Source organism: Pleurodeles waltl, chromosome 9 (assembly GCF_031143425.1).
Source record: "Pleurodeles waltl isolate 20211129_DDA chromosome 9, aPleWal1.hap1.20221129, whole genome shotgun sequence".
In the NCBI taxonomy this organism is placed as follows: domain Eukaryota; kingdom Metazoa; phylum Chordata; class Amphibia; order Caudata; family Salamandridae; genus Pleurodeles; species Pleurodeles waltl.
The window spans coordinates 681,655,412-681,680,414 of NC_090448.1; positions in this window are offsets into that span (position 1 = coordinate 681,655,412).

The window sequence follows — 25,003 nt, forward strand, 5'->3', positions numbered from 1 at the left end:
GACAGCTCAATTCCAGAGGTGCCTTTGTTCCTTTCATATAACATTGGTCTGGACTAGGAGACATCCCAGGGTGGCATGGGAGGTGTTGACTCTTCCCTTTCAACAGGGTGGGCTCTGCACCCCTGACATAGAGTTATATTTCTACTGTGTGCAGGCCCAGTTTTGCCCATTTTTGGCTACATCTTGCATGCTTTCATCCACACCTGGTGCCTGAACACGATCATGTTGCCCCCTGCCCGTTATGGACTGCTTTTGGCACTGTGGCTTTTAAAATGTGGGCCTGGGACAGGATGCCGCAACGAGCTGGGGTTCATCATTTGTACACCCCAGCGGTGTCTCTCAACTGAGGACACAGGTGTCCGTGGCCATCTTCAACAGTTGTGGCTGACAACATTTTGAGATGATTATCTGGTGAATAAGTTCATTTCCGTGCAGAGGGTATCTGATGATCCCGCGTCCACACTTCTAGATGTCCTCACTTATCATCAATTGCGGGCGTGCCACACATGACACCTTCCCAGTCACCGCTCTGACTTTTCACACGCTGGAGGAAATACCAACCCATCGCTGTGCAGGCTAATTATGTGCTTATACACTACAATGCAGGAGACTGCGCCGATTTGTACACCTCTTGTGTGGGAGGCGTGAGAGGCCAGCTGGGTAACCCTTATTACCAAAAAACAATGGCATTAATGCTGCTGTCTATCTCAGTCACTGTACTCAAACTATAGGCTCTGCCTCATTCATTTTAAATTCCTGCATCCACTGTACTGCACCACTATGCAATTACACAGGATTACTAGAGAACCTGCATTGCTGGTGAAGTTCTGCACCTACTGCCACTTTCCTGCATTTGGCATTACAGTGTCCTACAGTTGCGCATTTCTAAGATGACGTTTTTGAAGATGTTATACAGATTACGAGCTAGAGTGTTCCACACTGGTTATACTGCTTGGTTATGTCAGGGACACACCCTCTGCAATATGCACACTTATTGCTATACTGCTGCTCTTGGCTAAGCATAGGGTGAATATCCACTGGGGTCGGCAGCCTGCACCTCGATTGGCTCAGTGGCTGCGGGAGACAGCGCAGTGCCTGGAACAACTTGAGGCATACTGGTATTGATTCTGATACGTTACCACCTTAAGGATAACTGGGTACCATTGTTGACATACTTGCTGACACAACAGGTCTCTGCTGGAACTGATGACTTAATCACCCTCCACAAATGAGTTAACCACCTTATTCGGCTCATCCAACGTGGAATTAGGGACGGGTTATGGCCCTGACAATGGAACACTGGTGGTCCGTACACTACTGTGCAACCCCTTGGCAGGCCTGATGTTGATTTTTCTGTATGACATTGTATAAACAGTGCTGATTTATGTACGTTGCTGGATAAGAATGAGTGGTACTGTTCTGTTTCACCTTCATGTAGTCAGCCTAGTGTTTTACTTCAGCTGCTTTATTGATGGTCTGTTTTTTTGTTTGGTTTGTGTTATGTCATGTAAAACGAATAATAAAAAAAAGATCTCACCGAGCATGCGAAGACTGAGGAAGCAGGTGGAAGAGACTGTGTTGATCCAGTTTTTTATGGTGAGCTTGCTGTCCAGGATAATGCCAAGGTTGCATGCGTGGTCTGTCAGAGTAGGTGTTGGTCCTAGTTCAGAAGGTTACTAGGAGTCATTCCATGGGGAGGTGATGTTCCCAAAGGCCAGCACTTCTGTTTTTTCTGTTTTGAGTTTTAGGCAGTTGTTTTTCATCCAGTCGGTGATGCCCGTCAAGCACCTATGGAAGTTGTCCCTCGTGGTGGAGGGGTCTTCTGATAGTGAGAGAAAGACCTGGATGTCATCTGTGTAGGATATGATGTTCGTTCAGTGGGTTCTGACAATGTTGGCCAGGGGTGTCATGTAGATGTTGAACAGTGGAGGGCCATTGAAGAGCCTTGACGGATGCTGCAGATGATGATTTTGGGTTCTGAGGTGAAAGGTGACGGTTCTCTGGGTTCAACTGGCAGGGAAGGAGGGGATCCATCTGAGGGTGTCTCCTTGGATTTTGTTGGGATGAAGCCTCTTGATAAGTGTGTGGTGGGACACAATGTTGAATGCTGCTGAGAGGTCAAGGAAGATCAGGGCTGCTGTTTTTCACCTGTTGAGGAGGGATCAGGGCTGTTTCTGTGCTGTGGTTAGTGTGGAATTCGGATTGCAAGGAGTCTAGTAGATTGTTGATCTCCAGGTTTTCTGTGAGTTTGCAGTTGATGACCTTTTCTAGGATTTTGGCAGGAAAGGGGAGCAGCGAGATGGGACAGACGTTCTTGAGCTCGCTGGGGACCATGGAGTGTTTCTTGGGAAGTGACCTAACTTCTGCATGTTTGCATACTTCGGGGAAAGCGGCTGTGCTTATGGATGAGTTGAAAATGGCGGTGATCTTGCTGCTGATCATCTTGCTCCCAAGGTTGAAAATGTGGTGGGGAGAGGGGTCCATGTGTGCTCCTGAGTGGACAGAGTTCATGATGGCTGTAGTGTTTTGTATAGCGAACTGGTCCCAGGCAGTGTATAGGTGGTTGGAGATCGCATCAGGGTTTGCAGGCTTGGGAGCGGGGAGGCTGAGGGTGTCGAGGGTGGTGGGTCACGGTACGAATATTTTGTAGATGGTGGAGATCTTGTCATGGAAGAAGTCCGTAAGGGTTATCACAGAGTTCCTGAGAAGGGGTGTTGATGTTGAAGAGTTCTTTGCTGTGGTTATAGCTGGTTTCAATGCTGTTGGGTAGGGCGCTCCTTTTTATCCATTTCAGTAGTGGGTGTTGTTGGTTGAGGGATGACTTAAAAGTGGCTCAGTCTGTGGGCTCGTTGCTGGTGCAAAATCTGCTAGTCATTTGCAGTTACGTTTCATGGTTCTCAGTTCTGTGGTGTACCAGCTAAACTATTTGGAGGGTCTCTTGAGTTTGGTGGGTTGACGTGGGTGACTGCGCAATCAGCAGTCCGGGTGGAGAAGTTCTTGACAGCCTGTTCTTAGTTGGTTGCAGCGTTGGGGCAGGAGTTATTGAGGGTGTCAGTCCACTGGGCAGGTTGGTGGCGGTGCTGGGTGATACTGTGATGGTGAAGTGGATGATGGCGTGGTCTGTCCAGGTGAGCTTGGTGGCATGGCTGTTCTTGACTCTGTCACTGGCTGTGACAATGGGGGTTGAGCGTGTGTCCTGTGTAGTGTGTGGGATCGGTGACTAGCTGGGTGAGGCCGATGTTTTTCATGCTTTTGGGGAGGTTGGTGGTGTTGGGGTCATTGAGGTCTACGAGCAAGATGTAGTGTTTGGAGTCAATAGCAAGCAGGGCTATGAATTTGGTGATGGCATCGCAGAAACTGGGGCACTGAACTGGGGGTCTGTTAGTGAGGGTGCCTCTAATGGTTGTTTTGCAGTTGACTTGGAGTTGGAAATTGAGATGCTCCATGATCGGGGTGTTGTCGTCTGGGCGGTGGTGCAGTGGATTGTCTCTTTGTGGATGATGGTGTTTGTTGATGCGGTCCCAGTGTGCAAACTTGTATCCATCTGGTGATGTCGAGTGTGGCTGCAGGGTTGAGTCAGATTTCAGTGAGGAAGACGATGTTGGGGTGAGGGAGGTAATGGTGTCCAAGGTCTCGGTGGCGTGCTCGCAGAGTGATCGTGCATTGAGCAGGAAGCAATGGAGTTGTTCCAAAGCAGTCGTGGCATGTGTAGTCGACATGGTGGTGGTCTTTGTGCAAATGAGTGCTCCCGTGTTGCAGGAGAAGAATGAGTGCTGGGAGGTGAAAGGTCCCACCATTGATCATGGTGGAGTGTGGCAGCAGTTATTGTTGCGGAGTCTCTGAGGTCCAGGGCTCTGAGCTTGGTTGCGGTATATCTGTGAGTAGCGGGACAGCCAGAAGTCCTGGCCTGGGCAAGGTCCAGGTACAGACGCTTCCGATCAGCTTGTCTTGTGTGTGCCTATGGTGTGCCAGCTGCGCGGCCGTGTTTGAATCTCCATTAGGTAGGTCCTGGGAGGACTGAGGGTCACTGGGAGGTGGTAGATGGGGCTGGCGAGGAGAGAAGCAAGACGGAAAAACAGCAGTAAAGTCAGGAAGCCAAATTAAACATCAGTGCACTGTAACAAAATTACCAAAAAATGATCAGAGGCAGTGAAGCAGCAAGTGGAGAGCTGGCACAAATGACCTGCTCAAATGGGTTGCACTGTGACCTCCATTAAGTAGGTCGTGGGAGGAGGAAGGGTCACTGGGAGGCAGTGAGTGGGGCCAACGAGGGGCGAAGGGGGAGGGAGCAAATGGCAGGAAACGAGCGGGTGGCAGAGGCAATCAGCAGACAGGAAAAATACAATGGGGAAAGCAAGGTAAAGCCGCAGTAAAGTGAGAAAGCAGAATTAAACAGCATAGCAATATTACAAAGCAATAAAAAAATGACCATATTCAGCAAAGCATAAAGTGGGGAGCGAAAGCAAAGGACCTGCTCAATGAGGTTGTGCTGCAGGAGGAGGGAGGATCACTGGGAGGCAGTGGGCAGGGCTGGTGAGGCAGGAGGGAGAAACCAACTGATAAAAATGGCAGGAAATGAGCCGGTGGCTTGGGCCATCAACAGACAGGAAAAATACAATGGAGAAAGCAAGGCAAAACAGCAGTAAAGTGAGAAGGTGAAATTAAACAACAAAGCAATGTAACAAAGTAGTGAAACAATGACCAGAGGCAGCAAAGCAGCAAAGGTGGAGCTGGCATGAAGAACCTTGATAATGAAGCTTTAGAGCATGGGTACTCACAAACCTTTTCCTGGAGGCCAAAAATACAGTCTGGTTTGTGGCCAAGGGCCGTACCGGTGGGCCTGTGGGAGGGGCAGGGTCACGGAGCCCGGGGGCAACAGTGGTCAAAATATAAATCACCTCTTTTCAAAACTTTACTAGACAATGCTGTATTTCGAAGCCAGATATAACTACAAAGCTACAAGGAGGATTATTTTGATAACAGATTTTTTCTTATTAGACAATATCTTAAGAGGCCTTGCATGGTTAGCCTCATTAACTGGATATTCAGCACATGTTTAACTGAGTCCAAAAAATAGGCACGTTAAAGGATGATATACTTGGAACTTATTTTACACTTCATGTCTCCTATTAGTGTCTGTCCTGTAATCTGATACTAGGTCAGAAAGGGCAAGCCTTAAGAGCTGATCTAGATGTAAGTCTATAAGATAATGTTTGAGTTTATTCTTCAACAGTCCTATTGTGGGAAATTAACGTTCACAAACATACGTTGACCCACACATACAAATTACTTTCTAGGGCACTGTACAAAGAAAAGGAAATTTGTCAGAAGGCACACTGTTCCAGAATTCTTCTGGTGCCTGCCCCAAAAAAGACGCTTTGAGAGCTGAATTGTGCTGCATGTCTATCAGCTCCATTTGTGCTTGTACCCTATTCATTTCAATAAGTTCAACAACATCAAGTCTGTCGGGTGAGCTTCTTTTTAAGCAGAAAAACAAAGCCTTTATCATGGCCTACAAGAATGTCCAATGGGACGTGATTGATGTATTTCAAAGTACTTGCAGATGCTGTCCAGTATATCTTCTCCTCTTGTGTGCCTTCACAGTGGTAGAAGGCACAGGAGATCTTCTTTGGGATGAAGTGATTTGTTCAAATACCTCACCCAAACTAATGATTGGGCCACATCCCCTATATCTGTGGACTCATCCATGGCAATTCATCCATGGCAATGTTAAAGGATTTTGACTCACTGACCGCTTTGATCATCTGCTCCTGGATGTTTTCAGCCATTGCCTCAATTCTGCGTGCATGTGTGCAATCTGATTGCTGTAACGTGCTGATTTCTTTTAAATTGCTGGCTTTGTTGTTTTTGAACAAAATTTTGGCTGCTGAATGGAAACATTGTTTCACCAGCTCTGCCTCTGTGACGGGCTTCTTTTGTTTGGCAGGCAAGTAGCACATTTTGAATGATGCTTCGTAACAACCTCAGATTCCTTCATCTGGCAAAGGAAGAGCTTTGGCTGGGAAGGAAGTGATTGCTTTAACAATTCCACTTTTGCCAAACACAGTTTTAAGCGGAATGGGTTCTCAATATATCCTACGTGCAGAGTTTTGTAGTGCTGCTTCACGTTATAATTCTTAAGAACATTTACTTTGCAAAGCAAACAGGTGGCTTTCTCTTTTGGACATTCAACAAACAAGTACTTTTCTTCCCATGCTGCCTGGAATGTCCTGTGTTCACTCTGTATAGATCTGGGTATTCACCAAGGCTTGGTAATTGGACTGTAGGCCATCGAGGAACTCTTCAGCTGGTTTGTTACTGTGCAATAAGTAACAAGGACGAGGAATCAGATTTTCTGCCTCGCAACCTGTGGACCGACACCGTCTCACGACCGATGGACCAGCAACCTGGCGTACAACAAAAGGACCAACAACACATCTCGCTACATACCTCTGTGAGCAACACCAAAGTTATGTTATTTGTTTAAACATACAAAGTGGTGTGTAAAAAATGGGGCATGCACATTGCAATTAAACATTTAATTGTTAACAAACATATTGGCCTTGGTCCACTCCCAGAGAAGCATATTAAATAAAAGGAATTATTTCAATTATGCTTGCAGCTTAGTTTGACATACTGGACCATTGCTCTCTATGTGCTCTGCAGAGACTGTCCACGGATTGGCTAAGTATGTATTCTAAATTCCTTTATGACCCACTTATGGGTACTGGGAAAAGCTTGCTTTGCCTTAGACCTGAACTGCACAGTTCTCAACTGTATCATGATGTAAACACCTATGCCCAAACTGAACACACACAGATACAGAGGCAGCTCTTTTCACAGTTCAGCACACAAGTGTAATATATGGCATGAAAATATTGACAAAAACCACAACATTCTAGCAAAACAATAAACCACAGAAAATTAAAGAGTAAATACAATGTGAAAAATGAACAATAACAACATGGTTGCTCCCATGCTGGGAGGCCAGTGTTTTTGTTTTCTTTTTATCGACTGCAGCTGGTGGTGAGGCAGGTAGTGGGGTCAAGGCAATTACTGGTTGTGCCACACAAGGACGCCCCCACCCCCAGGGCAACACCACGATCTTTTTAGGCTCAGCAGATGCACAAATATGGTAATCAAGTCACCCTCATCATTATCAACTACCCTTTTTGATTAGCAGCGTCAAACTGGGACTAATTTACACCAAACTTGGTTTGAAAGTGGAACTTTGCTCAGGCAATGTGTTTTTTGAATTGGTGTTAATGTGCTCATTATTGGTATTGTGGCCGATCAATGGGGCCAAGGCAAAGTTCACATTTGTAGCATTTAATCTACAAGCCATGGGTATATGGTTTACTGCTTTGCAGGGGACTTACAGGTAAGTTAAATATACCAAACAGGTGTAAGCCAGCCATACCATGTTTTAGGGGAGAGAGAGAGCACATGCACATTAGCACTGATTAGCTTTGGTAAGATGCCCAGAGTCCTAAATCCAACAAAAAGAAGGGCAGAAAAATAGGTGGAGGAAGGCAAAGGTTTGGGGATAGACCTGCAGAAAGGGTCATTTCCAACACCTAGTAAACCAAGCTTGTAGTTGTCCCCTTAAATATGTCAAAATATGGCAAAACTTGGTGGAGCATCTAGGGCTCTACATAGAACCTTGCCTGTGTAGGCACTGGTTCATAGACAATGAGTTACGCTATAAGCTATGGTCATCGAGGCTACGGCTCTTTGGCTTCTGGGATAAAGGTATAATGCTCTGATTGGGCTTGTGGTACGATAATGCTGACTTGATAACACTATTTGTATGTTTTGTGCCAGTATTGACTCTTGTTCCGTTTGGTAAAACACAAAAGTTAATAAAAAGTTATCCATAAAAACAACAAAATGTTCTATACATGGTTACAGTTTTTGCATATTCTTCTCCATTATAGTATGGTCGTTCATAAATATTACCTCATTTTGACAGATGCGAGTATGAACAGTTGGGTAGAGGTGGGGGGCAAAAAGGAGGCAGATGGTAGGACTCAAAGAATAGCTCCTGTCTATTATCTTGATCCCAAAAAATAAAGTATCTGTTATATACAATGGGTCACAGCTTCCTCAGGTAACAGAATGGGAGGTAGGTTCCATGATCTATTTCCCAGAGGGGGCGACATACAGATGGGAGTACGGACAAGTGAATGAGCGAAAGATTTCCCTTTTTACAAATGGCACAAAATGTATCCTGGATTTCAGGGCCATTTCTGATCACCCAATGGGAAAGAGCATTGGGTAACACTTCAATCTGATTCCCTGGGTTAGTTGAAATGAAGATGCTGGGTAGCAGTCTACAACGGATATGCCTTGTACCAGGATTGGTTGTGTGAGGTTAGTAGAGTGTTTGTTTAATACTTAGGGGCATATTAATGGGCAATAGGCGTAGGAGAGCGCCACAAGTCATCCTGCTGCACTGCCTTATGCCAATGTCAAACAGAAGGAATATATCATATTTACAAAGTACGGTGTATTCCTCTTCTTTCTGCCTGCGCTGGCGCACAATTGGCTGCCTAGTGCCAACGAAGGGGTGCTTGCCTTGCATGCAGGATTGTTTTTGTGCAGGAATAGACACCTTCCTGCACAAAACAAAATCGTGAGTGGCATTTTCCTCTTTCTCTGTGTTCTGCAGAGTGCAGCATAAAAAGAAACAGAAAAAAAGGAGGAGAAATTAAAATATTTCTCCTTGTTACACCTCTCCTGGGAATGAAAAAGGCTTTAGCACTGCCCCAGGTTTATGTGATAAAGTAAATCGGGGGCAGTGTCAAAATCCATGGATGTTGCATGGGAAAACCCACCACAATGCCGATATATATGCCACCCTGGCGCAGAGTAAGGCAACACAGCAACTTGCGCTGCTTTGTCTTACTCCATATCTATGAGGCCATGAAAAGCCACGCAAAGTAGCTTTGCGTGGTCTCATAGATTTGGTTGAGAGGCTTGCGCCACTGGAGCATCAAAAACAGTGACACTCTGGCAGCGCAAGCCTGTCATAAATATGCCCCTAAGTTTGTCAGTGTGAATGTAAAACTAGTTTGCTCTTGAAAATCTTTAGGAGAGATTTACTTGTACGGGTGGGCACGGCAAAGGGAGTGTCAATGTTTCTTTGGGTTGGTTGATTGGCTGTTCATTGCTTGGCAGGAGTAAAGTGCTTTCTATGCGTGTGTCACAATGCAGGTAGGTAACTATGCAACACGGTGATGCACATGAGTGTGGTATGTTTATGCTGGTCTTACATAAGTGTTTCTCAAGTGCATGTAAGTGTAAAATGCCCTGTAAATGTGAATGATTTTGAAATTTGAGGCTAAATCTAAAAAAGAAACTGTCAGTGTCTCAGACGCAGCCCAATAGCTTGTGAAATGCAAATACTTTTAATATTTATTTCAATCCCGCAGACTGCCGATTGTACTTCAGAACAAGTTTCGGTGTCCAGCTGCTGATTTAGAAGTCTTATGCAGCCCCACAGCCCAGCTACCATTCACTGTACACCAGGGCACTTGTGCCACCATAAACACTGACAGCGTTTACTGTGCCTCTTTTGAGTTTACTTAGAGAGCCCACTGCAAGGTCTGTGGGCCACCAAGGAAGGTCTGCCGGGCTATTGGCGGCCTTCTGGCTGTACTATCAGTACCATTAGCTTTAGAGGATGATTTTCTATATGAGACACTCTCCACCCAGAGCTCCACACATTATCTGCTGATGCTTTAAGGCATACTACGCCATACTACTCACATATTCAATGACCCTATTAGGTCCAGAGTCATCACACCCAGGGTAGACAAAAAAATATAAGGCATCACTCATATATATAAAAGAGCAACTACCACCCTACTCATTGGTAGGTGCCGCCGCACGTGAGAGAGCTAACGCTCAAACATCTAGTGAGCACTCCCATCAGATAATGGGAGCAAGAAAATAGATGTAGCATGCAAAATAGTGACTGCACAGTCTGCCAACCACTGGAAGAGTGCTAACTCAATTGGCCTCCTATCCTGCTATTACAGGGCCCATTTGATGAGATGGAGGAGATCCTGCAACATCTCCGAGAGGAGCACAAGAAAAGGGCATAACAGATTGCCTCCAAGGGAAAGCTACTTTCCATCACTACAGTTTGCTGTGCCCTTGAAGCTGCTGACTGCAAATAGAGGTATAAACTCTAGCTCTGGTGTCCTCCTGTGAAGACATGCTTGGCTTTTAGTGTCAGGTTTTCAATCTGAGGTTCAACAAAATTTCTCGGTTCTTCCCTTTGATGGGGAACACCTGTTTGGTCTCCAAGTCGACACCCTTCCAGAAAAGATAAAAAAAGATAATGAGACAAAACCACCTCTCTGGAGACATCCCCTTCCTAATAACGTTCCTAGGCACAGACCACCTCGCCCAGGGGACTCTATAGAGGCTCTTAGAGGGGCATTAATTCCAAGGATAGCGGCAAGGGTGGTTTCACCAAACCCTTTGCCACCACCACCACACCCTGACTTGACAGCCCCACCTCGACCATGCAACACCTGCCTGGTGGAACATCACCTCCGACCACTGGGTGTTGGATATTATCCAACATGATTATTGTCTGGAGCTCACTTCCACACCTGCAAACATTCCACCTCGCAAACACAACCTCTCTTGGGAACATCAACATTTGCTCAAGGAGGAAGTTCAGCCACTCCTCAAAAAAGGGGCCATAGAAGCATTGTCAATAAACCAGGAAGGCACAGGAGTCTACTCACTTTAATTCATTATTCCCAAAAAGGATGGGTCCTTGAGACCAATTTTGGACCTTAGACCCCTAAATGAATATGTTCTCTCAGAGTACTTTCACACAGTCACCCTTCAAGATGTCATCCTACTACTACAACAAGGTGACTTCATGGCAGCCCCTATACCTGAAGAATGCCTATTTCGATATTCCTATTCACCCGGCACATCTCTGATACCTCAGGTTCATCATAAACAACCAACATATCCAATTGAAAGTGCTCACCTTTGGAGTCACAACTGCACATAGGGTTTTCACCAAATATCTTGCAGTAGTATCAGTTCACCTGTGCAGACAAAACAGACACATTTTTCCATATTCAGAGAACGGACTCATCAAAAGTGCAATACATCAACAGTGCTTCCACCACACTCAAGCCACCATAAACCTACTTCAACTAGGCTTTACTATTAATGCAGTCAAATCACACCATCATGCTCTCCAAATACAACCCTACTTAGATGCCATCCTCAATTTACCATGAGGGATAGCTTGCCCCAGTGCTACCCGAATTCAATCCTTCCAGGTGCTTATTCCCCAGTTCCAGCCTCATCAGCAAGTAACCATGAGAATAGTCATGCGTCGGTATGATGGCTTCATGTATGGCCATAGTACCTCATGTCAGACTCAACATAAATCCTTTTCAAGAGTACTTAGCGTGCCAATGGTCTCAAGTGGAAGGCCAATTAGAGTTCCTAGTTTTGGTCAGCCATCAAGCTTGCCACTCTCTGCAGTGGTGGAACACCAACAATCTCCTAGAAGGACGCCCTTTCTTGGACACAGTTATGCAGAGAACCATAACAACGGACACCTCCCTCATGGACTGGAGAACACATTCACAAAATCGCACTGTCTAGGGACACTGGACACTCATACAAAAGCATTGCATATCAGTAACCTGTAGTTGCTAGCTGTTCATCTAGCGCTGCAAGCCTTCCTTTCCCACTTGACTGGCAAGGTAGTCTTGACCAAAAATGATAACATGACTGCAATGTACTATCTCCTAAAACAGTGGGGGGCACCAGATCCCCTCAACTCTTAACTAGCCCAGACCATTTGGAAATGGGCTCTCCAATACAGCATTCACTTGTTAGCAGAGTAGCTTCCAGAAGCAGACAACAACTTTGTAGATATCCTCAGCAGGAAGAGTCAACATGTCCACAAATGGAAGCACCCAGAAATAGACCTTTTCGCCACAGCAGAAAACGCAAAATGCCCAAACTTTGCCTCCAGGTTCCCACACCAACACTCCAAAGGGCATACTATGATGAGTTGGTCAGGGATATTTGCTTATGCTTCTCCACCTCTCCCACTGCTTTCGTTTGTGGTTGTTAGAAATGGGGTCTTTGGTTGGCAGTCAGGTTACTCCCTGCCCAAGCAAGGACCCTCACTCTAGTCAGGGTAAAGGAGAATCACCCTCAGTTAACCCCCGCTCACCCCCTTGGTAGCTTGGCACAAGCAGGCAGGCTTAACTTCAGAGTCTAGGTGTAAAGTATTTGTACCAACACTCATAGTAACTCAGTAAAAACACTACAAAATGACACAACACAGGTTTAGGAAATTAGGAAATATTTATCTAAACAAAACAAGACCAAAATGACAAAAATCCACCATACACAAGTCAAGTTATGAATTAAAAAGCAAAGAGAGTCTTAAATCCTTGAGAAAACAATAATAACACTGTTAGCGTTCAAAAGTACCTGGGTAGTGTCAAAATAACACCGCACGGGCGAGTGTGCTTCGAAAAAGGACAGCGATGCGTCGATTTCTCACCCGCAAGCGAGACTGTGCGTCGTTCCTCCTTCGGGCGGGTCGGCGTGCGTCGTTTCTTCTCTCCACAGGAGAGCGATGCCTCGATCCAGACAAGCACCTTGCCTCCGGGCAGGCTTTGCGTTGTTTTTCCGCACCCAGCAAGGTTTGCTTTGAAAATCCTGCCGCACAGTATCAGAAAAAACGTGCTATGTCGGTTGTGGCGTTATCAGCCTCCGTCAGCGGATGTTGCGCGTCGTTTCTCCAGCCTCATGCGTCGATCTTCCAGCCGCAATGCAGGTGGAGTGTAGATTTCAGCAGCAAAGCCAGCGGCGCATAGTTTCTCAGCCGCGTCTCGGAAGGTGCATCTAAAATTTCCCCCCACGACGGTCTGTGGGTGGATTTTCAGTCTTGGTCTGCCAGCTTCACCTGTCAAGGCCCCAGGAACTGGATAGGGCACCACTACGCAGGGCTGGAGTCTCAGCCGATGGTCCAAGTGCTGGCAGGGGAAGTCTTTGATCGACAAAGAATTCAACAACAGGAGGCAAGCTCAGGCCCAGCCCTTGGAGATTTCTTCACAAGCAGGAATGCACAACAAAGTCCAGTCTTTGTCCCCTTGCACAGACAGAAGCAGCAACTGCAGGATAGCTCCACAAAGCAAAGTCACAGGCAGGGCAGCACTTCTGCTCAGCTCTTTAGCTCTTCTCCAGGCAGAGGTTCCTCTTGATGTCAAGAAGTGATCTAATTTTTCAGGGGTTTGGGTGCTCTTCTTATACCCATTTTGGCCTTTGAAGTAGGCCTACTTCAAAGGAAAGTCTCTCTTGTTTGTGAAATCCTGCCTTTCCCAGGCTAGGCCCCAGACACACACCAGGGAGCTGAAGACTGTATTGTGTGAGGGCAGGCACAGCCCTTTCAGGTGTAAGTGACCACTCCTCCACTCCCTCCTAGCACAGATGGCTCATCAGGATATGCAGGCTAGGCCCAAGCTCCCTTTGTGTCACTGTCTAGAGAGAGGTAAAACCAGCCCAACTGTCAAACTGACTGTAGGAGGCTGGCCTGGCTTATAGTGGGTACCTTGTGATACTTACTCCCTGTGCCAGGTCCAGTTATCCCTTATTAGTAGAATAGAGATGTTTCTAGCAGCTTAGGCTGATAGAAGGTAGCTATGGCAAAGCTTAGGCTGAACTAGGAGACATGCAAAGCTCCTACTATACCACTTATATCATATAGCACAATATCATAAGAAACCACAATACTCAGAGTTACTAAAAATAAAGGTACTTTATTTTTTATGACAATATGCCACAAGTATCTCAGTGAGCACCCTCAGTTAGAAGGTAAGTAATATACACAAGTTATATGTACACAAACCCAAAACAGGTAAGTAATAATAAGAAAAGTAATGCAGTGTAGGATTACAATAGGATGCAATAGGTGATCGTAGGTCTAGGGGCAACACAAACCATATACTCCAAAAGTGGAATGCGAATCACGAATGGACCCCAGACCTATGGGAGCTTGTAAAGGGTCGCTGGGACTGTAAGAAAACAGTCAGGGTGTCCAAGATACCCCACCCCAAGACCCTGAAAAGTAGGAGTAAAGTACACTTACTACCCCAATAGTACACAATAGTCGTGATAGGGGGATTCTGTAAGAACCACAAACACCAGCAAAGTACTGAAGACGGATTCCTGGACCTGAGGACCTGTGGACCTGCAAGGCAAGGGGACCAAGTCCAAGAGTCGCGATAGTGTCCGGTGGGGGCAGGAGCCCAGGAAACCCTGGATGAAGGTGCAAGGAAGCTGCCTCTGGATGGAAGAAGCTTAGGATTCTGCAACAACGAAGAGAGCTAGGAACGTCTCCTTTGGATGGAAGATGTCCCACAGCGTGCTGAAGGTTGCAGAGGTATTCCCACACAGAAATACCGCAAACAAGCCCTGCTAGCTGCAAGGGTTGCGGTTGAGGTTTTTGGGTGCTGCTGGGGACCAGGAAGGACCAGGATGTCGCCCCTTGGAGGAGGAGACAGAGGGGGCACTCAGCAACTCAGAGAGCCCCACAGAAGCAGGCAGCACCCGTAGAAGTAACGGAGCAGGCACTTAGAAGATTTGTGAACCGGAGCTGGCTCAGAGTCACAAAGGAGGGTCCCACAACGTCGGAGTCCAACTCAGAGGGTTGAGCACTGCAGGACGGAGTGCTGGGGACCCAGGCTAGGCTGTGCGCAAAGGAATCCTTGGAGAAGTGCACAGAAGCCAGAGCAGCTACAAATCACACAGTACACAGGTTTGCAGTCTAGCGTGGGGAGGCAAGGACTTACCTCTACCAAACTTGGATTGAAGGATCACTGGACTGTGGGAGTCACTTGGATAGAGTTCCTGTGTTCCAGGGACCACGATCGTCAGGATGAGAGGCGACCCAGAGGACCGGTGATGCAGTCTTTTGGTGCCTGTGTTAGCAGGGGGAAGATTCCGTCGACCCACGGGAGATTTCTTCTTGGCTTCCAGTGCAGGGTGAAGGCAGACAGCCCCCAGAGCATGCACCACCAGAAAACAGTTGAGAAAGCCGTCAGGATGAGGCGCTATAATGTTGCGGTAGTAGTCTTGCTACTTTGTTGCGGTTTTGCAGGCGTCCTGGAGCAGTCAGTGGCCGATCCTTGGCAGAAGTCAAAGAGGGATGTGCAGAAGAACTCTGGTGAGCTCTTGCATTCGTTATATGAAGAATACCCCAGAGGAGAGACCCTAAATAGCCAGAAAAGGAGGTTTGGCTACCAAGAAAGGAGGATTGGCTACCAGGAAAGGTAAGAGCCTATCAGAGGGGGTCTCTGATGTCACCTGCTGGCACTGGCCACTCAGAGCAGTCCAGTGTGCCCCCAACACCTCTGTTTCCAAGATGGCATAGGTCTGGGACACACTGGAGGAGTTATGGGCACCTCCCCTGGGAGGTACTGGTCAGGGGAGTGGTCACTCCCCTTTCCTATGTCCAGTTTCGCGCCAGAGCAGGGCTGGGGGATCCCTGAACCGGTGTAGGCTGGCTTATGCAGAGATGGGCCCCATCTGTGCCCATCAAAGCATTTCCAGAGGCTGGTGGAGGCTACTCCTCCCCAGCCCTTCACACCTATTTCCAAAGGGAGAGGGTGTAACACCCTCTCTCAGAGGAAATCCTTTGTTCTACCTTCCTGGGCTGGGGCTGCCCAGACCCCAGGAGGGCAGAATCCTGTCTGAGGGGCTGGCAGCAGCAGCAGCTGCAGTGGAAACTCTGGAAAGGCAGTTTGGCAGTACCCGGGTTCTGTGCTCGAGACCCGGGAGATCATGGAATTGTCCCCCCAATACCAGAATGGTATTGGGGTGACAATTCCATGATCTTAGACATGTTACATGGCCATGTTCGGAGTTACCATTGTGACACTATATATAGGTAGTGACCTATGTACAGTGCACACGTGTAATGGAGTCACCGCACTCACAAAGTCCGGGGAATTTGCCCTGAACTATTGTGGGGGCACCTTGGCTAGTGCCAGGGTGCCCACACACTAAGTAACCTGGCACCCAACCTTCACCAAGTGAGGGTTAGACATATAGGTGACTTATAAGTTACTTAAGTGCAGTGAAAAATGGCTGTGAAATAATGTGGACGTTATTTCACTCAGGCTGCAGTGACAGGCCTGTGAAAGAATTGCCTGAGCTCCCTATGGGTGGCCAAAGAAATGCTGCAGCCCATAGGGATCTCCTGGAACCCCAATACCCTGGGTACCTAAGTACCATATACAAGGGAATTATATGGGTGTACCAGTGTGCAAATGAGAATTGGTAAATGTAGTCACTAGCCTGCAGTGACAAATTTAGAAAGTAGAGAGAGCATAAACACTGAGTTTCTGGTTAGCAGAGCCTTAGTGATACAGTTAGGCACCACACAGGGAACACATGTAGGCCACAAACATGAGCACTGGGGTCCTGGCTAGCAGGTTCCCAGTGACACAAATCAAACACACTGACAACATAGGGTTTTCACTATGAGCACTGGGCCCTGGCTAGCAGGATCCCAGTGAGACAGTGAAAACACCCTGACATATACTCACAAACAGGTCAAAAGTGGGGGTAACAAGGCTAGAAAGAGGCTACCTTCCTACACTGACCCAGACAGGGAATCCACAAACAGGCAGAGTCACAGAATGTTTTAAGCAAGAAAATGCTTACTTTCTAAAAGTGGCATTTTCAAACACACAATCTCAAAACCAATTTTAATAAAAGATGGATTTTTAAACTGTGAATTCAGAGACGCCAAACTCCACATGTCTATCCGCTCCCAAAGGGAATCTATGCTTTAATCATGTTTAAAGGCTACCCCATGTTAACCTACGAGAGGGATAGGCGTTGCAACAGTGAAAAACAAATTTGGCAGTATTTTACTTTCAGGACATATAAAATACATTAGTATATGTCCTACCTTAAACATACACTGCCCATGGGGCTACTTAGGGCCTACCTTAGGGGTGTCTTACTTGTAAAAAAGGGAAGATTTAGGCTGGCAAGTGGGTACACTTACCAAGTTGAATCTGGCAGTTTAAAACTGCACACACAGACACTGCAGTGGCAGGTCTGAGCCATGTTTACAGGGCTACTAATGTGGGTGGCACAACCAGTGTGCAGGCCCGCTAGTAGCATTTGATTTACAGGCCCTGGGCACCTTTAGTGCACTGTACTAGGGACTTACCAGTAAATCAAATATGCCAATCATGGAAATCCAATTACACATACATTTTACATAGGAGCACTTGCACTTTAGCACTGGATAGCAGTGGTAAAGTGCCCAGAGGAACAAAAACAGCAGAAACAGAATCCAGCACACATCAATAACCTGAGAAACAGAGGCAAAAAGTTACAGGAGATCACGCCAAGGATGCCAAGTCTAACAGTGGTTCACAAACTTTGGCAGACATCTCTAACCCTCATCCTAGTAGCTCCCACATGGGCACAGCAACCATGGTTCACCACACTCCTAGAACTCTCAGTAGTTCCCCACAAAGTACTGCAGAAAAGGCAAGACCTTCTCATGCAGAACCATGCAGAAATCAAACCCCAGATCCCTTCACCTTGCGATCTGCTTCTGAAGTCCTAGAGTTTGGTGATTTGAACCTACCACAACCCTTTATGGACATTCTTCAAGAAGCACGTAGACCGACTACTCATGGTTGTTATGCTGCAAAGTGGAAAAGATTTGTCCTCTGCTGTCATTCCAAACAAATTGATCCTCTAAAACCCAATGTTCGGATATCCCGTCCACCATACTATTATCCATATAGGATATAATGGGATCATAATACAGCGGACAAGATATCCGTCACATTTGTGATGGAGTAACCCCCTTCGCCAGGATCTAAATCAGGCCCTTGTCTGTTAACTATTCCATTACCTACTAGCGTTCTAGCTTTTACATCTTTAAGGCTACACTTAGTGGTAGTGGGCGCATATCTACAAAACAGACAACACACTTCTCTATTCATGATTCCTGTCATTCCACTGAGGGTGCCACCTGCCTCTACTTTTAACCTTAATATTGAACTAATAAGATTAATTGGTCCTCCATTTCAGCCCCTCTACTCCTGTCCCCTCCAGTTTTTATCCTGGTTAGTAATATTTCTAGTTGCCTACACTTCACTCAGATGTGTTAGTGAGCTTAAGGCATTAACTTCAGAAGGCCCCTTCTTCAACAACATAGAGATAGGGTGTTACTACATACCAATCCTAAATTTCTCCCAAAGGTGGTATCTCAAACCCTCCTTAATCAATATGTTGAATTGCCAGTATTTTTACCCAACCTGAGTCAGTTGCAGAAGAAGCTCTACATACCCTGATTGTAAAAAACCCTTAAGTATTATATTGATAGAATGAAGTTGTTTAGAAAAATGCAACTCTTTGTTGTCTTTTCAAAACCACACAAAGGAAAGGCCATTTCTAAATCAGACAGTGTACATTGGATTGTCAAATGCATTCAAACATGCTATGATAAATCTAAAAGATCTTATCCTATCCCTCCTAGAGCTCACTCCATTGTTAAAAAGGAGCATCAATGTCCTTTCTAGGGAATATACCTATAGCTGACATATGTAAGGCAGCTATTTGGTCTACACCACATACCTTTACCAAACATTTCTGTGTAGATGTGTTGGCCCATCAACAAGCCAATGTTGACCAAGCAGCTCACTGTACAATATTTCAAACAACTGTAGCCCCTAAAGGTTAGCCACCGCTTACTGAGAAGGACTGCTTTTCAGTCTGTCAGTGTATCTACAGCCATACATGCCTCAAGCAGAAAATGCTACTCACCCAGGAAGCATCTGTTTGTGCCATGTAGTGGGGTATATTCACATGTGCCCACTGTCTTCACCAGACAGGTGTGACACAGTTATTTTTAAGAGTTATCGTACATTCATTTAGAATGAACATCTTACTATACTATGCCTCACCTACCGTGCAAAAAAACAATCTAACAATGAAGTCTATGCCGTGTGCACTACCAGCAAGAGGAAAACTCTACCTCGTGACTCAAAAGACTTTCTCTGAAGATAAACAACTTGCACCCTTCGAAGCCCACCACTAGATGGTGATATTGTTAAGCATGTGAATCTACTGCATTACATGCCACAAACATTCTGCAGCACACATAGAAGAAACAGCGGCAGAAGATTGTTTTTGTGTAGCAATGTGTCCCTTCCTGCACAAAAACAGTCCTGCAAGGGTGCCTGCATTGGCACAAGGCAGCACATTGTGTGACTATGCAAAGTCACACAATACACCGTATAATGTTAAATATGGCACGTTTCTGCCCTCTCCCTTTCACGCAATGCAGCAAAGTGTCTTGCGTGAAAGCTTGATAAACCTGGACCGTAATCTACGAGACTCCCTAGACAACGCCTGTGATAACAGCTTGGCTACTCTCAGCAATGGCACACCTATAAAAACAATTAAGAGAACAATTAAAAGAAATACAGGTTCAGATCATTGAACAAATGGAATTACTATAGTTTGCTGAACTAAAAAGTGAGGTCTGGTATCAAATACAGGGAGCTCATTAATGTAGTCAGTCGAAGAAAACGACTATACTACCCAAAGAATATCAACAAAATAACCAGCCAGTTAAGGAATTTATGTATATTTTCTGCCAATCTTAATACACTACAAAAAAACCCTGCTCACAATGCAACAGATAGGAAATGGCTTACCCTCATTCTTCAAGTCCTATATATATCAAAATATAGAAGCAATATTAAATAAACCACATTATCTTTTTACTCGTCTTTATCATTGCCCAGTCTTCGTAGAGGGCTGACATCTGTATGTTTACTTTAAAAAGTGTTAGAAAACAAGAACATCGTTGTTGAATGCTTATACTGTGTACATTTGGTTATTTATGAAGAAGAACTACCTTTGTCTAAATTAACCCAAGGCAACAGAAATAATGGTTGTGGGTGGCAGTTAAGACTGGGATCATCTTTTTGAATGGCATTCATCAATGGAGTATAGCACAGAAACACAGTGGCTTAAAACACCGACTTTTAGGCCTGCTTGCTAAAGGTAATCTGCTATTTCTAGAAACTGTCAATTAATGGAAGCAATTAGAGCCTTGGTAATGACCACGTTAGTCTACTATGATATAGGTTAAATTTTAGGTGGAACCTGCAATTAAGAGACGCTGGCCTCCCAAAAAGTCTTCTAATCAGACTACAGTGACTGCAAAACTAGGCAGATAGTCAACATGTCAGAAAACCTAACCACATCAAACCGTTGCTACAGTCTCTACTGCACCCAAGTGACGTTCCTGAGTAACTGTAAAACTCTATACACAATGCAGAAAGCATATTAGAGCGTAGATCGTTGTGGTTAATGAACTGATTTGCCTACCGCAATCTTCAAAACAGCACATTTCCACTTGTTTCTCCAACCAGAAGTTCATCAGCCGAAACCCAGAGACTGATGACTAGAAGTTGAAGATCTGAAAATCTGGCGCGCTCCCAAACCAATACAAAGTACAACCCCACCCCCCTGAAATAATGGAGCACTTGAAAAATGAGCTGTTCAGGGATGCATTTGAGTTGTGCCATAAAGAACAGCCAACAATAGATGGAACAAAGTTTTTAACACATTGACAACCACATAATCTCATTTGGAATGCTTTGGTGTAATACCTACTAAATCTTGCACCAGTGACCCAAACTCGGGGGGTGATTCTAACTTTGGCGGGCGGCGGAGGCCGCCTGCCAAAGTTCCCCCAACAGAATACCGCTACGCGGTCAGAAGACCGCCGCGGTTATTCTGTGTTTCCCGCTGGGCTGGCGGGCGACCGCCAGAAGGCCGCCCGCCAGCCCAGCGGGAAACCCCTTCCCACGAGGAAGCCGGCTCCGAATGGAGCCGGCGGAGTGGGAAGGGTGCGACGGGTGCAGTAGCACCCGTCGCGATTTTCAGTGTCTGCAATGCAGACACTGAAAATCTTTTAGGGGCCCTCTTACAGGGGCCCCTGCAGTGCCCATGCCATTGGCATGGGCACTGCAGGGGCCCCCAGGGGCCCCAGGACACCCCTCACTGCCATCCTGATCCTGGCAGTCACGACCGCCAGGAACAGGATGGCAGTGAGGGGGTCAGAATCCCCATGGCGCCGCAGCAAGCTGCGCCGCCATGGAGGATTCCTCAGGGCAGCGGAAAAACGGCGGGAGACCGCCGGTTTTCCGTTTCTGACCGCGGCTGTACCGCCGCGGTCAGAATGCCCTTGGGAGCACCGCCAGGGTCGGAATGACCGCCTAGGTGTTCTCAACTAAAGACAAGAGAATGGAGCCCGTTCTGGAGACATTTAAGCAACAAATAGTCAGTACATTACTAACAATAATTAACGAAGGCCACTTAGGTACCTCAGATTTAAACGTCCAACAAGGAAGTTAGCCCTCCACGTCCTGTTTCATTCTCTACTAACTCGCCTCCTTTACGTGCTACCTTGCTGCACAATGGATATTAACATAAAAGGAGCGAGGTCGAGGACTAGCTGTTGAGATTAATCAATTAACACATTACTATGTCTAGATTCTTCCAAATGTAACGCAGCCCTCTTAAATGGCTGGAAAGTTAAGGTTCATCTAAAACAGATGGGACGTGGGGGTAGGGTTGTTGTAACGATCTTTTGGACATCAATCCTCGGATGGTTGGGGAGCAGCAGTGCCATTGTGTGTGCCAGGTGGTATGAGGAGTGGGCGGTTTTACAATTTGCGAGTGGCCCCAGGAACTCCAACAGAGAGCATTCTTGTCTGGTTTTCAGCATAGAAATTGAACGGCTTCTGTTCAGTTTAATAAAGCAGGTGCATTGCCTTAAAATCAGTGTCAACGTACCTAACACTATTTAAACATTTTTGCGTGGTGAAAATTTGGATCAGTATAAATGTATCCTCAGTTTTACAAAGAAATAATAGAAGTTGATAAAAGGGCAAAAGAAATATAACATCTCATGATACAGTTATTAATATTGGTGTATACCTTGGGTAAATATAATAATATATTTTTGTTGGACTATAGGCAGTCATTGGTTACAAGAATCACAAAATGTAGGAGGCTGGCCTTGTTTGTAGTGGGCACCACAGGTACTTACATCTTATACCAGGTCCAGATATCCCTTATTAGTGAAATGTAGGCAATGTTCTAGCAGCTTAGGCTGTCTAGGGGTAGATGTAGCAGAGCAGCCCAGGCTGAAATAGGAGACATGCAAAGCTCTTGCAATACCACTATAGTCACACAGTACTTATACACAATAAAAGACAATACTCAATGTTTCCAAAAATAAAGGTACTTTATTTTAGTGACACAAGGGCAAAAATATCTAAGAGGAAATACTCCTGCTGAAGGTCAGTATTATACACAAGATATACACTAGTTGTAAGGGGCTGGCCAGGTTTGTAGTGAGTACCTAAGGTACTTATACCAGGTCAAGTTATACCTTATTAGTGAAATGTAGGCAGTGTCTAGCAGCTTAGGCTGTCTAGGGGTAGCTGTAACAGAGCAGCCAAGGCTGAAATAGGAGACATGCAATGCTCTTGCAATACCACTATAGTCACACAGTACTTATACACAATAAAAGACAATACTCAGTGTTACCAAAAATAAAGGTACTTTTTTTAGTGACCCAAGGCCAAAAATATTTAGAGACTATACTCCCTTAGGAGGTAGGTAAAACAGCTAAAATATTCACTAGTAACCAAAATCAGGTAAGTACACAGTCACCAAATAGTGCAAATGGAGAAAATCACCATAGGCTAGAATGTGCCTAGGAGCAACACAAACCATATACTAAAATAGTAGAATGTGAAAGTCGGTTTCCCCCCTAGGCAAGAGTAGTGTGTAGAGGGGTGCTGGGAGTGTCAGAAAACACCAAAGGTAAGTAAAGCACCTCACCCCAGAGCCCAGGAAAACAGGAATAAAGTACAGCAAGTTTCCTCAGAACACACTAGGAGTTGTTGTAAAGTATTATGCAAAAACCAACAAGACTGCAAGACACCAAGGATGGATTCATGGACATGAAGACCTGTGGAGAGAGGGGACCACGTCCAAGAACAGATGAAGAGTCCAGCAAGAACAGGAGCCCCTGCTAACCCAGATGAAGGTGCAAAAGTGGATTCTCCGATTGGAAGAAAAAGTCAGAAATGCACCAAAGACAGCTGTAGGTTCCTGCTTGATGCAAGAAATGTCTCACGTCGAGTCATTGGATGCAGGCTGGTTTTCGTCATTGGATTCCACCAACAAGCCTTGGCGCACCCAAATGTCACGGTTGGCGGGAAAAGGCGCTATCTGGGCTCAGGATTGACCTGGGGGTCTCAACTCAGATTGGGGAGACAGAGGGGCTCTCAGCACTTTAGAGAGCCCTCAGAAGACCAGGCAGCACCCACAGGAGTCCCAGGCCACGGGGACAAAGGAGTTGCAGAACGTGGTCATCGCAGCACTACACAAAGGGATCCCACACCGCCGGAGAACAACTCAGGGAGCTGAGCGTTGCAGGATAGACTGCTGGGGTCCTGGGCTATGCTGTGCACAAAGGATTTCTAGAAGAAGCGCACAGAAGCCCTAAAAGCTGCAAAACACGCGGTGCACATGGGTACTGTCTGGCTCGGGAAGGCAAGCCCTTACCTCCACCAAATTTGGACAGCTGGACCTTTGGACAGTCAGGATCACTTCAGTCCACCACCTGTGTTCCAGGGATCATGCTCATCGACAAGGGAGGAGTCCCAGAGTACCGGTCGTTGCTGCAGAGAGGTGCCTGCTGAAGCAGGGAAGTGACCCCGTCACTCCACTGGAGATTCCTTCGGTCCTTCTAGTGCAGGATGAAGACAGGCAGTCCTCAGAGTGTGCACAACCTGGAAACCGTGCAGTTGCTGGCAGGAGTTGGAGTTACAGTGTTGTAGTTGGACTCTCGTGTCAGGAATCCCCAAGGTGCCTCCTACGTTATCTGTCAGCATCCCCAGGGATTAGGGAAAAATCATATCTCTGTTCTTGGTTAAACCTTCATGTTTCTATGTAAACATAATGTGCTGTGTTACACAATTGGTTTTATTAATGCTTGTTTTACCAATGCTTGTTTGCTAATGTGATCAGGTGTAGACATGTGCTTCCAATTGGGTGTGGTGACTCATCCACATGTGTAAACTCAACTGCTTTCCTGAGTGGCTATAAACAGCAGAGTGAAGCATGCCTCCCTGATTGGCTTTGTTTTGCTTCCTGATCTCAGCATCTGATTTGGCAGTCCAGCCCCTGCTGTCATCCTCATATTCAGGACTTTTGAGGCACTTCTTTTCTTCGTTCCTGTACCAGCTGACACCAGACATTCCTCCAGCACTCTGGAAAAAACTGCAGCTAAGTGACTAGTATTCTCCATGGAGTTTGTACTTTGAGCGCCGCGCTTTCCTAGAACAGCTGGTGTATTTCAGACCTCGTATTTTGGCAGAGTGCTCATCTTGAAAAGACAAATGCATTTCTGAACATTCTACATTATTATTGTAGTTACTTGCCTAAATGTGCTTCACGTAATCTGCTTGAGCTCAAGTACTACAAAAAGTGGCAGTGCAATTTTAAAAAGGCATTTATGTGACTTTTCTTTCTCTAATAGCATAACTCTTGGATTTAAATTGTGTTATTCATGCCTGTGTTTCAGGTTTGAGGAATTTGCTTTTGAAGGTTTTTTCACTCACACAGTGAAACCAAACCAAACTGTCCTACCCTAACTGTTTAAACCCAGAGTGGACATTTGTATTTCTTGGATTGTTTTTGTTCCTTTTAGTTTAACCTTATGCACGCAGGAAAGTTATACGTGATATAATGAATGCCCTTGTTTGTCTTTCTTGCGCATGATAAGTGCAACCACAGTTCTAATTGTAGGGTGCAACAGTGAATCTCTGTGAAGCCAACCCTAGTGTCGCAGTACTTATTGTTATGGTACTCA